The sequence below is a fragment of the Eumetopias jubatus genome, unplaced genomic scaffold, assembly GCF_037043125.1.
Source record: "Eumetopias jubatus isolate StellerSeaLion01/CBP00866 unplaced genomic scaffold, mEumJub1_p1.0 scaffold_10, whole genome shotgun sequence".
Lineage (NCBI taxonomy): Eukaryota > Metazoa > Chordata > Mammalia > Carnivora > Otariidae > Eumetopias > Eumetopias jubatus.
Genome location: NW_028274816.1, coordinates 76433703 through 76446066, shown reverse-complemented (window position 1 = coordinate 76446066; position 12364 = coordinate 76433703). Strand labels below are relative to the sequence as shown.

At 45.1% G+C, this 12364-nt stretch overlaps 1 protein-coding gene across 4 annotated transcripts in view; it reads right to left on the bottom strand.

Moving 5' to 3' along the window:
* The window catches only part of STX8 (syntaxin 8), a 255090-nt gene that overhangs the window by 150708 nt on the left and 92018 nt on the right, over positions 1–12364 (bottom strand). The window lies entirely within an intron of this gene.

Below are 12364 nucleotides of genomic sequence, written 5' to 3'. Positions count from 1 at the left end.
CTGCTGTGCCACGCTTCCTGGACTACACTGGCCCCTTTCTGCATAGGGAACTCAAAGAAAGATCTCTTAATAGTACATAACTAGAGGGACGCCTGGGTGGCTCAGCTGGTTAAGTGTCTGCCTTTGGCTCAGGTCATGATCCCAGGGTCCTGGGATCGAGCCCCGCATTGGGCTCCCTGCTCAGTGAGGAGTCTGCTTCTCCCTCTCCCTCTGCCCCTCCCCACGGCTCATGCTCTCTCGCTCTCAAATAAATAAAATCTTAAAAAAAACAAAGTTCACAATTAGTAAGATGCATCGTGTCCAATTAGCACTGACTCGGTGGAATCATCTTCAGCCGAGACCTGGTCATTCTACTTTAATTCATAATGTTCACGGCAAGATCACAATGCTGGCTTCACCTGGAGCTTAGAGACGTGAACTAAAAATCCTAAACCCCAGGACCTTCTCATTTGGAAGTGAGAAGTCTCGAGAGATGGTACAACTTGTATCGTGAGTGCATCATCTTTACAAAAGAAAACCAAAAGCCGTTCATCACGTGTGCGCACGCGTGCATGTGTATGTGTGAGAACACACACTTAACATACATTCTCTTTTTATTGGGGGGGGGCAACTTCCTGACCTCTCAAAATGATTTCCTTAGGATCCTGGCTGTGGATATTTGCATGGATTTTTCAATAGCTGGTTGTGTAAAGGGAGACAGACTTTCTGTCTTCACCCCCGAAAAGAATTGAAACAGACCCTTTCTTTCAAAAGTTGGCAGAGATATGTGGCAGAGGGGTCCAGCTCATTTGTAGAGGCAAACATGTTGCCGTCTAACCCAGATTGATCACCAGCTGGGAAGCAAGGCATTCCACTGGAGGTTCACAATAACACTGGGGCTGACCATCAGCGACAGATTGATGTGGAGTTCTTTGAGCGGGGAAGCTGGCTGCAGAGGAGGGCTTGGGGCAGCTAAGCAGGTTGCAAGGGTATTATTCATGCACTCCCTGCCTAGAAAAATAAAAGTTTCCCACCTTGCTGACCTGAGTTTGGAGAGCCGTCAGGGCCTGAGTTTGCTTTGTGAGTTGGAAGGCTGTGTACAGCTTTCCAGAGCAGCATAAAAAATGAGTACCTATTGGCACTTTGCAATGAAATGCCAAAATCCACAAAGAGAAATGACCACGGTGCATTTTTGTTTTCCCTTTTCCCACTGCGAGTGGGAAAGAAGAGACATGATATTTCATGTCACCGCTAAAGAGTTTGTTTTGTAAAAACAAATGAAGAAGTACGGCTTGTGACACTGTTTGCAGCGAGACAGGCCGGGGTCTCGGGAAAAGAATGGCATGTCGCTGGGTGTCTTTGAGGACAGGGAGGAGGGTGAAACTCTCAGGAAAGGGAGAGAGCTTTAAGACACCACGCAAGCAGGCAAGGCACATTCACTTGTTTAAGAAAACTGGTACCTGAGTCACAAGTTTGAAAAATGGATCAACCTGCCGATGGGCTTTATTTTGTGTAAGTTGGAGTTATTAAATTTTCCAAAATTTTGCAGTTAAAAAAAAAAAGCGTAACATGCTTCCTACCCTCTGATTGACTTTTTTTTTTTTAAGATTTGATTTATTTATTTGACAGAGAGAGAGCACAAGCAGGGGGCGCGGCAGGCAGAGGGAGAGGGAGAAGCAGGCTCCCCACTAAGCAGGGAGCCGGATGTGGGGCTCGATCCCAGGACCCTGGGATCATGACCTGAGCCGAAGGCAGTCGCTTAACCAACTGAGCCACCCAGGTGCCCCCTGACTGACTTTTTTAAACCATGATGATACTCTAGGTACCTGAATACTCCAAAAGTCATTTTCTGCACTTGTTTTCCATCGGCTTCCAAGAAGACGTTTTAACCAAAGACATTTAGCCCACAAAAATGGGAGTAATCACACGGCATCGGGGACCGTCTTGCTTGCCACGGGATGGCTAAAGCCTAGAAGAATGCCTGGCACATAGTAGATCCTCACCCAATATTTGCTGACTGCCTGGCTATTCGCTGGAAGCCAACTTAGCAACTTGTTCTTCCAGCCTCCTAGGAATGTTTAATGACAAAGTTTTGTGAGCCACTTTCCCACAAGCTTCAAAAACCATCTTCACGAAGAGACACAATCAGCACTGTACCGATTCCTCTATTACGACTCGGGTCCACAGTTACAAGTACTAAATTAAAGCAGAATGTAAAGAAGATGTTGGCCCTTGGGATTAATTTCTGCACAGCCAGCGAGAGGGAGGAAGCAGACTACTGTTTTCCTTTTCATGGGAGCGCTGTATGGGTTACTCTCTACAAAGATAGAGAGGAATAAATATGTACTAGTTAATGACGGGGAGAAGCAACAGTTTTCTGGCAGTAGTACAAAGCCAGGAAATTTAGCAGTTTCCAGAAAGCTGCATATGCTTTTCAGTGAAAAGGCTTGTGATAGCACTTCCTAATGAAATGCCAAGATCCACACCGAGAATGACTGAGTAGCATTTTTTTCCCTTTTTCCCACTGAGAGCAAGACAGAAGATGCGTGATGTTTCATGTCACTGCCAAAATAGTTTGTTTTGTAACAATATATGAAGAGAGACAGCATATGACACCACCTGTACTATACTATTTGTTAGTATTTTAATAGGTGATTAATCTTGATTTGATAGGATTTAAGATTTTTATTTTTTGGCACATATGCTCAAGCTATTATGTTATAAATCTCAAACATTTCAGCAAATGTCCTCCTGATTGTTCCCTACTGCACAGAATACTACCAGCGAAATATTCGAGGTCAGGAACTTGGATTCTTTACCCACTGTATCCAGGAAAACCAATTTATTGTTCTGTCTCGGTAAAGAGGGGTGATTTCTTTGGGGCCTATATCATATTGGCAGTCAATCTAGAAAACTTATAATTACTTTTAGGCAATGGGGGTTTGGTAAGTGCATTAATCTGTCTCTGTGAATTTAAACCCATACCCTATAGCTATTACTATGATAAAATTCAGAGTTCAACATTTTTTATTACTTTTTAAGAATGAAGTGTGTGCTTAGTATGTTTGAATGGTGCAAGAGATCTTCCAACACAATTCAAGAGCGCGTCTTTGCAATGGGGGTGAAATCTTGGGAAGGTCTTGAGGTGTTTTTAAAGCAACCTTCATACTGAGTGGTCCTGGTTTGGCAAGTTAATTTTCTCAACAATTTATCAGAATAAAAATATTTGATGCTGTTTGGCATTAAGACCAAACCACTACAAATCATTGTTTAAATTAAGCCAAATGTAAGCATTTTCGAAGACATAAAAATAGAGGGGAATTCGCCCACTTGCTAAAATGTATCTGCGACCCCCAAAACAACATCCATGGCGTGTGTGTGGTCATTCCTGGCCATGCACAGAGCGGAGAGAAATCTGAGTCATCTGACACGCACACTCCCAGCCGAGGTGAAGCAAGACAATGCTCTGCCTTCTTGTGTCGGCTCTCACATTGTAACCGTCTGTTTCCTGGTCGATTTAGTGCCGTGGTTTTCACATTTTTGTGCTTTTTGTGGGTGGTTAGGCATGGCCCCCCAGCGCAGGCTGTAATGTGCCTTACAGAGAAAACTCATGCATTAGATAAGCTTTGTTAGGGCTGTTGAGCACGAGTTCAATGTTACTGAATCAACAAAAATATATTACACAATGTGTCTTTAAACAGAAACACACTTAAGAGAAGATTACATATTGATCAATTGGCAAAATGTTGTGACCGGAGCCTCCTGGAAACCTAACCTTGAATTTCCCCTATGATCAATGGTTCAGTAGTCACGAATTCAATGGTCACAGTGACTTTACAGCTCATACGTACAATAAATAACGAGAACCAGGGCTACTTATTTTTTAAAATCACCTTCATGCAAAACTTTCACTATTCAGAGAAAGAGAGCCTTTGCTTTTGAAGAGGAAGGGGTAAGCTCTCTACATTATCAAAAGTATTCATGGAACCAATTTTTATTTTTATTTTTTTAAGATTTATTTATTTATTTGACAGAGAGAGAGCACAAGCGGGGTGGGGGGTGGAAGAGGGAGAAGCAGGCTCCTCGCTGAGCAAGGAGCCTGAAGCAGGACCGTGAGATCATGACCGGAGCCGAAGGCAGACACTTAACCAACTGAGCCACCCAGGTGCCCCAGAAACCAATTTTTTAAAGAGGTGCTAAAAATGGCTTTAAAAAAATGTTTTTAATGACAATACCAAGTGCTGACAAGATTGTGGGGCAACCGGAACTCTCCTATGCTGCTGCTGGGAATGTAGATGGTATGGTCAGTGTCTTTGAAAACTAAACGGACATTCACCAAGTACACCAGCAAGCCTATCCCTAGGAAATAAGCGCGAGAAATAAAAACATGGATTCACACAAAAACCTGAACACAAATGTTTGTGGTGGCATTATTCAAGAGCACCAAAGATCAGAAATAAGCCAATGTCCTTGGACTGGTAAATGAGTCGACAAACTGGTACAGTGATACAGTGGGAGAGTCTCCAGCAAGAAAAGGAAACAAGCTCCCGATACAGGCACCGATCTGGATGAAGCTCAGACGCGCTTACGCTTTAGTGAAAGTAGACAGATGCAAAAGCCACACCATGCCTGATTCCCATTTATATTCCATTTTGGAAAAGGCAAAGTTGCAAGGAGAGAAAACAAATCGGTGACATGGGGGGACAGAGGAGGAATCGGCCACAAAGAGGCGTGAGGGAAGTTTCTGGGGGCGATGGACCTGTTCCGTATCCCAGTTGCGCATGTTTATCAAAACACATAGAACTGTTCCCCAAAAAAGGACAAAATTTACTATAGGTAAGTCATATCTCAAAAAACCCACCATACAGGGTGCCTGGGTGGCTCAGTTGGTTAAGCGACTGCCTTCGGCTCAGGTCATGATCCTGGAGTCCCGGGATCGAATCCCACATCGGGCTCCCTGCTCAGCGGGGAGTCTGCTTCTCCCTTTGACCCTCTTCCCTCTCGTGCTCTCTGTCTCTCATTCTTTCTTTCTCAAATAAATAAATAAAAAATCTTAAAAAAAAAAACCCACCATACATACATACAAGGTAACAAAGGACAATAACGTGTTGACCATAGACATGTCTTCAGATTCTCCTCTGATTTTTACCAAGGTTCACAGGCGCGCTTTTAGTGAGCATCACATAAATGGATGATTTATTTAGTCTTTTAGAAAATCTGGTTCATCCTGCCCCTCTGGCGAAGACTAGCACGAGGCCTTGGCAGGTGGGACCCACGAATCGGCTTCCAACTGGCATCTTTCTCGCGCAGAAGCGGTTTTATTTCTTGGGCGCTCTTCTCAGCGTGTTGTGCATGATCTGCCCCTAACTGCCAATGATGGAGGGAGGCCAAGTGGGGTCCTGAAACAAGGCCTCTTCTGTGGCCTTCCTGCAGGAGAGGAACCTTCTTCCGCTTCCGACGTCAGAACCAGCATGTGCAGAGCACAGACTGTGTACCGGGCCCGGTGCGCAGCCGGGGAACCCAAAAGTGAATCAGACAGCCTACCTCCTATCACTTCCTCGCTCTGTCTTAAAGCAAAGGGTGCCTGCACAAACTTGATCCCTCAAAACCTCTGGCCTGAGCTCCACGTCACAATTCTCTCCTTTGTTTACACTCTCTCTCCTTTCCAGAATTTATCTTCGAGTCACTCCCTTTCTCCAGGCTTAATCCTCACCGTAATCCCATTAACGTCTGAACGCTTGACTCAAAGGGTAGTCCCAGCTCATTGTGCTTAAACCCTGTCTCCTTGTGGAAGAGAAACGGGGCCACACATGTCAGTGCTGTCACACCTTTTCCTCTCAGGCTCGATGGTCCCAGTTCAAGAACTCAATGTGAAGCATCATTTCCGTGTTTAATGAAACCTTCCAAAGTAAGCACGAATTCCCTTTGGGTACAATGGTTTTCGTAATTTTCCTAAGTAAACGGCGCCTCTGACATAGACGTGGCCTCTGCTAGAGTTCATGGTTTCTAATGACTTACAGGACTTAAAATATCATATACTCCATGTCAGCTAAAAGTAACTAGAATCTCTATTCCAAGAGTTATAATTTAGCTCCTGCAACACATATGTCCAAATTATCTTTCTAATCTTATAAATACACCATCTCTAAGCTTTCCTCTGAACAAAAAATGAGTATTTAAGGAAGAATGGGAAGATAACCCAAGGCATCGGGTTTTTCCCCAAATGATCATTGACTTTTGGATACCTCAGAAGAAAAAACGGGTAAAGTAAATACATACACACACACACACACCCACACTCATATACACATACACACACAGTCCCTGGATTCTTGGAAAACTGAACCAAAGTCTTACTGCTTAGGAAATCTGCACTTGATAGTTTGCTTCTTTTTTTCTTATTTGGTTTAATTCAAGGTGTTATCTGATGTATGCTTTTTTTCTTAATCCAATTAAATTATCTTGATCATTTATGTTTAAAATGCAGGAGCACTAGGGGTGCCTGGGTGGCTCAGTGGGTTAAGCATCTGACTCTTGATTTTGGCTCAGGTCATGATCTTGGGGTCATGAGACTGAGCCCTGCGTCGGGCTCTGCATGGAGTCTGCTTGTCCACCCTGTCTCCTCCCTCTGCTCTCTCTCTCCGGAACAAACAAATAAAATCTTAAAAAAAAAAAACTCTCTCTCTCTCCCTTTCCCTCTGCCCCTCCCCCCTCTGTCTCTCTCCCTCTCTAAAAAAATTAAAAATAAAAAAGTAAAATAAAACTCAGAAGCACTTACTGCAATCTCTCAATATTAGGTGCATGAACTATTCTACTGGGGTCAAATAAGGAACGATATGAGGATGTAACAGAGAAGATATGTCCCCATGGCAATTTCATCTTCATTACTACGGGGCTGGTAGAGGACTCAGATTCTGGTTATTAGTAACCTGTAACATAATCTGGTAGTAACCGTAACATAATCTGGTACCATCTTTGATGTTTTATTCTAAGTCTCTTAATTGATTCTCATGCCAGACATTCCCAACACCTGAAAGCTTCTTGGTGAAGTCTTTGCCTGAAACAATGAGCCCTATTTTCCCTTTCTCTCAAACACAAGAGTGCTTGTGACAGGAAGACTGATGGAGCGAGGTGGGGGAAGAGGAAAAAACAATTCTCTTCAATTTCATATGTAATTTAGTTGCCAAATACAGAAAAAAAAATCTTTGCTCACCTAGAAGCGAAATATAAATACAAAGTGTTTCTGTTTCTCAACGCTGGTTCTTAGTTACTCAGTTATAAAGCTTCTGACTGAGTGTCCCAGTGGGATGGGCTGGACCTCGGTCTTCTTTTAGGCCTCATTTCTAAGGCCCAACCTGGCTGACAATTTGTGCGGGGATCCAAAAGGTAAATTTCCTAGGCCCTGAAACTCACTGACACTGGTTCGCACTGTAGGCTCATCCGATCCATTGTAAAGCTCCAGGAAAACCAAGAAAGGTAAGTATAAATCAGCTTAGTTGCCATAGCTCTAGTGAAAACAAGTTTAGTCCATGGAGAAAACACTATTGTTATTAACAGTGACTGTGCTCAATGGTTGTGCAGATCGTGAAAAATTTAGATGCTCAGGGCTGAATTAGGCAGGAACCCAGACACTATGCAGAACCTTCCAACAACACTTTGTGACTCCTATTATTCATTTTTCTTATAGAATATTGTAATTCTCTGTTCACAATGCTGCCTTTGCCACCAGAGGGTAAATTCCTTCAAGGGGAGGGAAGAAGGCCGGGAGGACAAGTTCCAGTTTATCTTTGTACCCAGCACTTGGCACACTCTGCAATGAGTGGATGTTGGATATAGGTTTGTTGAATTAATAAATGAAAGGTGGCATGAGTCTCTTGCTTTAAGGCCCTCAAGTCCCCGCGAGGGGGGTGACGGGGAGATGTGGATTATGGCTGAAGAAGAGAGAAGGGTAGGCTATGGGGTGCCTCTCCAACACGGTGTGCGTGACAAAAACACTGACATCAAAGATGCAAAGGTGGAATGTGAGAAAATTATTTCGTAAAATGAAAGGGAAAAAGGCTACAGAAAAGGCTATACTTCTAAATATTTTTCAAAGTCACCTTAAATATATATAATTAAATGACAATCAGAGATCATAAGTAGATAACTGATTATCTCAGCTACAGCCCTAAAAGCATATACATTCCAAGTTGGGCAAGAAATTTGGTGGGGGTGGGGCCTTTTCTTTAGAAATACAGGAATTATATTCAGGATGAGCTTTTATAAGAGTAGATAAGTAACAGTGAAGGCACAGGGGACACCAGGGAATGCACAGCAAGGAAAATATTTTGGCGGGTTGGGTGTGAACAAAAAGCACAAATGAAAACATTACAATGAAGCAAGTAATTACAACAGCAGTTGAATGAAAAATAAGATTTGTCCTGTGGTATCACGAAGGGAAAGGTAGAGAAGGTGGAACCCAAAATATGGACAAGAATACAGACACTCCAGGAATATGGTCCTACACCTTGAAGATGGAACGTTGTATTATTCACAAAGTGGGCTGACTACACACCCACAGTCTTCCATCCAAGACTCTCCGATTCATTTACAACACTTATAACTTACAATGGTAAGGAGAAATCTGCAACCAATGAGTCTAATTAGGGTTCTGACCATTTCTCATATGAAAGACTCGTACCAACAAATCCTTTGTGGCATAGTCTGGGATTTCGGGGTATGGTTTACTACCCCTAGCACAGCCCCCCAACAACCCCAACAATACAACTGTGGCTTGCAAAGATCCAGATCCTGGAAGGGACCATCATGACCAAGGATCTTAAGTATATTAAATATGCAACCTTTAGAGGAGGCCTCCACCGGGCAGGCAGGGCTGGAAGCCATGTTTGAGGAAAGTGCTGTTTTCCCAAGGACGTGACCCTATACTGGTGAAGGGGAAGGAGGAGAAGGCAGCAAGACGGGGTAAGTGTAGCTGGGAAGTGCAGAGGGTGCTCCGGGGCTCAGGATGGTCTTTGGAGCAGAAATTACAGAAACTAATTTGAAACCCAGAAGTGGTGGAGAAAAGGCTTGGAAAGCAACCGAAACAGCATTTGACCTTTGGCCTCTCTGCTCTGAACCCAGGCTGAGCCTCCGGCTGAGTTCATGGGGGCCACCAAGCAGCTGTTCGGTGATAACTGCTTTCATAGCTGTCAGCAACGTTTGGTCAAAGCCAGTGCTGGGGCCGCTCCCACTCTGGGCGGATGGAAAAAGAGCCTGTGTCTCCCTCCATTTCTTCCTCCACATGAGCTATCCTAAATTAGGAAATCATCTGGATTTGTACAAATAATCACTTCTTGGCATGTCCATGGGGTCTGCTGAAATGTTATTTCGGAGCGGAGAACGTGGATGCCTGCAGGTCACGATAGGAAATGAATCTGGCAATTTCGAAGCGCACCTGCTAAAGTTCCAGGCTACCTCGGCATTCAAACAACGTGTCCGTCCTTCCATACATCTTTTGTGTCTTTTATGAAAAAGAAAAAAAAAGTTCTAAGTTATTACACTTGCTATGAGCCAGAAAACAGCCCTGCTTCCTTAGATGTGGATTCTGGCAGTTTTCTCTAACATTTTGTCACAGTTCAACACACACTTGTGTAGAGTCTACCATATTTATATGCAGTATTCTGCGAAGCCTGGAGGTATCAATTAGGACAGCTTGGGCTGTGAGTAGCAGAAAATCCAACTCAGGCTGGATTAGATGACAGAAAAGGCTTGTCTCGAGGGCTGAAATGTTCGGGGGGCGCTGCAGTGTCGGCCGAAGCAGAAGTCCAGCCAAGTCATCAAGTTCCCAGGTTCTTCTCACCCTTCTGTTTTTCTTACAGCTGTTGTGACAAATTACCACAGGTCAGTGTCTTAAAACAACACAAACTGTCTATCTGACAGTTCTGGAGGTCAGAAGTCTGACGCGGGTCTCACAGGCTAAAATCAGTGCATCCACAGGGCTGCGGTGCTTTCTGGAGGCTCTCGGGGGGGGGGGGGCAGTCTGCTTCCTTGCCTTTGCCAGCTTCCAGAAGGTGCCTGCACTCCCTGGCACGTGGCCCCGTCCATCTTCGAAGACAGTAAAGACTGCGCAAGGCTCTCACGTCGCTTCACTCTGATGTTGACTGTCTCCCTCACTCCCTCTTCCACTTTTATGGACCTTTCTGATTTATACCAGGCCCGTGCAGATAATCCAAAATAATCTCCCCATCCCAAGGCCCATACCCTTAATCACATGTGCAAAGGCCTGCTTGCAGGTGCCAGGGACTAGGGCATGGGTTCTCTGGGGCCGCTACTGGGCCAACCAGGAGCTCTGTTCCTCCAGCCTCGGTGAGGGCTTTGTCCCCAGGCTGGCTCCACTAACAGACATAAAACAGTACCCAGAGTAGTTCCAAGTGTCACGTCCAGATGTACCTTCTAGAAAAAGAAAAGGGGGAGCCATCTCTTTCTTGCATCTCTTTTTTAGAAGAGAAAGAAAACCTTTGCCAGGGGCCCTAGGACAGATTCTCCTTTGTCTGGGATGGGTCACCTGCCCATTATCAATCTGATTTTTGACAAGGAGAGTAGGTTCACTGTGATTGGCATGACTAATAATTTGGGGATGGCTGTCAGAATCAGCCATCAAATTCACTATAATGTAGCAAATGCCCAGAAGGGAAAATAATTACTATCTACAGAATACTTCAAACTCAAGGCCTGGTACCGTGCTGATGTTTTATATGTCATCCCCCTTAATTTCGCATCCGCTGTGCAAGGTGGGTACTACCCTAGCTTTACCAAGAAAACCGAGGCTCAGTTTGAATTTTACTATTTCCTCTAGTTACAGATACTTCTGTATAAACTATTTTACATAGAGATACAAACCCAAACATGCTGGCTATTTACGAAGGACGGGAGAGTTGGTTTGAAATCTGTTGTTTGCTACCAAAAAAAGGCCTCTGGACATGATGACGGTAATGTCACCAGTGGTCATGCCTCTGAGAAGCCCACCCTATGGTTTGCTAGAAAGAGATGAGCAGTCCCACCTTCAAGTCCGCCATCATGTTCGTGCTGCTCCGAGGTTGTCCGGAAGCCAGCATCCCCCAGGCCAGACGAGCGTGCCTAAGACGCTGCACACGGGACGGCTCCCCCAGATGCACACACGACCCGTGACGAAAGGAAGCTGAAGCAGAGCACCAGAAGGCTGAATTTTATGGACGTATCAGTCAGGGTCTGATCAGGAGACGTCTCTCCTACCGGTAATTTTAACAGCGAGAATTTAATACAGGGGATCGTTAACTCCGTACAAAGTTGTCAACTAGCTTAACAGAAAGGGTGGACGCACAAATCTAAGGTAGCGTGGAAGCCGCACAGGTTAAGAAAAGGAAGCAGAATTATTAACATTAGAAGCCTGCATGAGCACCTGGTTGGTGCAGTCAGCGGAACGCATGACTCGGTCTCGAGGTTGTGAGTTTGAGCCCCACGCTGGGTGTAGAGATTACTTAAAAATAAAATCTTAAAAAAAAAAAAAAAGATTAGAAGCCTGGAGGTGGGCTCTGTGGAGATGCAACTCAACCCTCTGAGGAAGAGGTGTTGCTCAGCTGGTGCTGGTCTCCAGGGGAGGAGGGGGTGCCCAGAGAGGCAGGACCCGCAAGTGCCATAAACTGCAGATGGAATCCAGCCGCTGCATCAGGAAGGGATGCCACTGCCGGGGTGAAGAGGCTTTGATGGTGTGTCGCGAGCAGGTGGGAAGCACGCTGGAAAGGGCGAGGCCCTTTTTGTCTTCTGGCCTGGCCGTGTCCTTCCTGGGCTCCCTGCCGGTGTAGCTTCCCGGAAGGCAGAGTGGGCTTCAGGGCATACACAGTGGTTTAAAGGCATCAAATCCTTCACGTTTGGGGCCTACTGATTTAGCTTTTTTGGACTGCAACTGTTTCCTCCCTCTACAGTCACACCCCAACATTCACTGCTCACTCCTCGATGTTCTCACTCTCACTCCTTCTTGGGGGCACAGGGTGGACAAGGGCACAGGCACATTGGTACCACAAATGCTGCTAGGTTTACCATAACTCCTGGGTATCATGCAGGGAGGCAGGAAATATGCAGCATGGTTACAAGAGCAGACTTTGTGATGAGACAGATCTGGGTTCGAGTCCTGCTTCTGACACTCAGTAGCTGTGTGGGACTGGGACTTCAGCCGCCTCAGCCTCACGTTCCCAGATGTTATGTGGGGGTAGTCACAGTACCGACCTCATAAGGTTGTTGTGGAGATCCAAGTAATAATGACCACCATGTTAGCATCAATTGATTTTGTTTGGAGAGTAGCTGACAATGTTACTTTAGTTTTGGGCGTACAACATGGTGAGTCCACAAGTCTACACACCACGATGCCCGC